Here is a 5,131-nt window from a genome sequence, read left to right as displayed (position 1 = left end):
TTTTCTATAACTAGCTAGCTTGATATGTTGTTTGACGATTATGTAGCTAGTTTAATTAATTATGTAATTGATTTTTATTTATTTTTGTTTAAGCTTTTTAGTAGGGTTGTTGATTTAGTTGCCAATTCATTATTGATTTTGGGTGACTTCAAGAGTAATATTGGAGGTGAGTAATCTTTAAATTTTATTTATTACTATTGCAATATTTATTTATAAAATTAGAGTTAAATCTTGCATGCTTTACTTTAGTGAAGTAGGATCTGGGAAATTTGTTGTTAGCGGTGATATAAGGATTAAATTATGTATGTTGATTTTGTGTTTGTTTGTGTTGAATTTATATATAATTATAAAATTGGGATATGCTACAAAAACAAAGGAAACTCTGCCAATTTTGTATAGATTTTATTAATTGTTTTTCTTTTTCAATGTGCACACTATGTCGATATATTTTGTGTGTTATTTACAGATTTTAAAATTTTTGGAGATGTTAAAATGCAGTTGTTATGCTGCCGAAATTTTGTTAGACTTAGGAAAATTTAATAATTAAACTTCGATTATGTTTGATGTCCTAGAAAAAAGAACTAGGAGTGGAAGATGTAGATGGATATGAAATTTGGATAAGAGCGCGAGAAACGAAGAAGACTCTTGTCAAAGATAATTTGGACAAAAAAATTGAAGAAAGAGATGTAAGTGTTTTAAAGCAAAGTAAGAAATTTTTTTAAGTGTTGTTACAAGTTACTAATTTAATCTATCATTGGTTTGTTTCGTAGAATGAACTAAATGACAAAGTTACTAGTAGTCAAATTGTCGCCAAGGATCGGGAGGACATCTTGCCACTCCAACAAGAATAGTTAAGTCGATTGATGACTTAAATTTATTAGTAAGACTATTTTGTTTATACATACCTTTAGTTTTATGTGAATGTATATATAAATGTTTATGTTATTTTACTTAATTACAATTATGTGAATGTATATATGAATGATTAGGTTATTCTACTTAACAATTATGTGAATGTATAAATATTTAATTTTATAAGAATTTTAATAGTAAGTGTATAAATTTTGTGATTTTTATTTCTGTTATAAATTAAATGAAAATAAACCAATTCCAATTGTAAAAAAATATATAACTATAAATTCATATAATTAGACTATTTAAAATAATTAGGGCAAAAAAAAAAGAAAAAAAATAGAATTGGGTCAATTAAAAATAATTAGAAATAATTATTAAAAAAATGGGGTGGGGGGGTTTCTACTTCAGTTATTATGTAAAAAGCGAAGTAGAAAGTGGGGTTTCTACTTCGGTTTTTACATAATAACCGAAGTAGAATCCCCACTTTCTACTTCGGTTATTATGTAAAAACCGAAGTAGAAACCCCACTTTCTACTTCGCTTTTTACATAATAACCGAAGTAGAAAGTGCCCAACAAGGAAGCATACCCCACTTTCTACTTCGGTTATTATGTAAAAACCGAAGTAGAATCCCCACTTTCTACTTCGGTTTTTACATAATAACCGAAGTAGAAAGCCTATTTTTCACTTCGGTTTTTAACTACTTTTTACTTCGCTCCGAACTACTGCGGTTGCGAATTTTAGCGAAAACCGAAGTAAATCCAGCTTAAAAACCGAAGTAAAAGCCCTTTTTTCTTGTTGTGTCAATCAAACCTTAGGTTAAAATTAATATTCTTAAACTATAGGTTAAACTTAGAAAATCTACAAGTGTTACTATGAGTGTCCAATTAAATCCCGGTCTGAACCAAAATCCACAGATATAAACATACTACAACTAATACTAGCTATTACTACTACTACTACTATCTAACTAGCTAAGTAAATTCTGGGACTCTACACTTCGACTACCACTTTTGTTGTTCTTAGCCTTGAATACAACAGTTGGATTGTCACAGAACATCCTCAATGGCCTAGATATGAAATCTACAACTCTAAGACCTGAAATAAAACTCTTGGCTTGAAGCAGTTTTTGTCCATTTTTCGTACCATTTTTTTTATATAGATTTTACAATTATAGGGTACCAAAAGACAATTATTCATCATATAAGGTACTAAAGTTGTACTCAGTCATAACATGGGTACCAAATGCACATATTCTAATTTAAAAAATTAATTAATTCAGTTTAAGCAATGACGAAATTATCAGGTGATCAAATTTGTATTTAGGGTACTGTTTATTTTACTTATTTTACAAATATAGGATACCAAATAATAATTATTCATAATAAATGATATCAAAGTTGTACTCTGTCAAAATACAGAATATAAAATGCGCATATTCCCTTAAGATAATCTTTTATCTTTAAACTCATTTTCATTCAAATATATTATTCTAATTTTATAGTACGTTTTTATTTAAATTTCTAGTACACATAAAATAGGTTATATAGACTTACTTTTTCTCCATTTATCGATACATGAATATTCTCTAGGTACAACATGTATATTCAATAGAGTAGTACGACAAAATTTAGAATTAAATTTAGAGGGTGGTAGAATCCAAAATATCTAGAGACAATGTTAGGTGTGCATGTGATCAGAAGAAATGAAAAAAAAAAAAAAGACTATAGTTATTTTTGGAGAAAAAAAAAAGTTTATCATGTAAATTTCTAATCAATGTTACTTCCAAAAAAAAAAGTAATTGATTAATAATTGTTAGATAAGGATTTACGAAAAAAAAAAGCATTATTTTTAGTGACAACACATTGTATGAATCTAATTAAGAATTAAATAATATAGTGCTAAAGAATCTATTTTACACTTTTTTTTCTTTTAAATTTATTTTTGTATGTGTACATGATTATTGAAGCATTTCTTAAAACGGTATTTTGCAGAATCCTCATGAAAACACAAATTCCCTTAATGGGAAAAAAAACAAGAGGAACATTAATTCATATACAAAATATATCAAGTAAAGAAAGCTTTAAAATTGCAACTAAGTTTTATTTTAATAAAAGATTTATTGAATAATACATATTTAAAGTCTCCAAAATGTCTAGAGACAATGTCTGATCAATGACACATCTAAAAAACAAAAAACAAAAAAGATCTAAGCAATGTTGATAAGATTTTAGATATTATTGTAGTTTTTATAAAATTTGCACAGTAAATTTGTTACAATAAATAAGAAAGCTTAGGTCAACTCCAATCATGAAATATATTTTGGTATTGAATCAATATGAAAATAGTATAGTTTTAGCACCATATTTTTTTTTCATTCCAATTACAACACTACAATTTTACACTAAAAAGTATATTCTAGATTAGTTTATCTTATATATTAAATATTAAATATTAATATATAAAAAACAAAAAAGTAAAGAATTTTTTTTGCCGTTGCTACAATGCTCCATCATATTTGGTAAAATATTATAGCTTGATAGAATAATAATGAATAATAGTGAGATAAATGTTCAATTGGATTGTAATATGGTGTGATATTAGCACTATTTTGGTATTTTGCAGTTCTATTAGACCTGCCCTAAGGTCTATTGGTACATAGTTCATCTCTTTTCACACAAGTTGGTGGTGGTGCACCTAAGATAATGAAAATATATTGGTATATACTATATGGTCCAAATTGAGAATTAATGGCTAGTACTTAATGGTCCATATTTTCTAAAACTTCAAATTAATACTAGAAGATAATTTCTCTCAATTTTTTCTTTCTTTCTCTCTATTAAAATTCATACTCCAAATAAGGCCTTAAAGTTTCATTGATAAATTATTTATCATAATATGTATATTCTATAATAGTATACATATACGACAATTCTTCTATAGGGGATTTACTTTAAGCTTTATCGGTGGGCTTCTCAGTGTTCTCGACCTTTGAATAGTTTTCGGCGCGATTTTTAGAAAATTATGAATAGTTTATAGTACCGAAAACTAGGTTCAAACATGTTGTTGCAGACGTGACTAATTTTTTTTATGCGCGTGGAAAACAATATGTTTAAACCTAATTTTCGCTACTGTAAACTATTCAGAATTTTCTGAAAATTTGCAGGATGCTCTAAACAACTACAATATACACGATCATAAAAAAAATCGCGCCGAAAACTGTTCACAAGTCAAGAATAGTGAAGAGTCCCACCAGTAGGGCTTAAAGTAAAACCCTGATAGAAGAATTGTCCTATAGGGGCTTCACTTTAAGCCCTACCGGTAGGGCTCCCAGTGTTTCTCTACCCGTGAACAGTTTTCGGCGCGATTTTTTTTATAACCGTGTATATTGTAGCTATTTAGAGCATCCTGCAAATTTTTAGAAAATTCCGAATAGTTTACAGTACCGAAAACTAGGTTCAAACATGTTGTTTTCCACGCGCATGCAACAACATGTTTGAACTTAGTTTTCAGTACTGTAAACTATTCAGAATTTTCTGAAAATTTACAGGATGCTCTAAATAGCTACAATATATATGGTCATAAAAAAAAATCACCCCAAAAACTGTTCACGGATTGTAAACACTAAGAGTCTTACCAATAGAATTTAAAATGAAGCATCTGTAAGAGAATTCTAATCTATATATATCCATAATGACAAAACATTTAGTATCCTTTTATTTATAACAACAAATATTTAAGAATATACCTTTCATTCTCTTAATTAATCATGTAGCTTAGTAAAGATATTACGTAATTTACAAATACAAAAGCTATATATAATTAATCATTACTAAGTACAATAGTTCGCTTTCAATTACACTTATTTTTTATCTCACATTAAAAAATATATTTACAAAAAATTATAGAAGGATTTATCCTTTTAAGTTGAAAATAATAATATATTTGATAATACAATATATAGCATCGTTTACAGCCACATGTTATCATCTTTTTCAAAGCTTTGTCGTTTATATAAAAAAAATATAGTACCTTGAACATGAGGGAATCCATTTATAATAATATATTAATATGTATATTATTATTATAATAATAATAATAATATATGTATATGATATCATTATTTATTGGCATTGCTTTGTCTGCTTCGGAATTCTTCTCTTTATCAAGGTAATTTCTTTGGATAAATTAATGAAATGATAATAATGGAAATAAACTGACAAAAAGCAATATAATATTACCTATAGTCTAGCATAGTGGCACAATAAAATAAAAAG

The sequence above is a fragment of the Humulus lupulus genome, chromosome 7 (assembly GCF_963169125.1).
Source record: "Humulus lupulus chromosome 7, drHumLupu1.1, whole genome shotgun sequence".
Classification (NCBI taxonomy): Eukaryota; Viridiplantae; Streptophyta; class Magnoliopsida; order Rosales; family Cannabaceae; genus Humulus; species Humulus lupulus.
Note: the sequence above shows the minus strand (reverse complement) of the source record.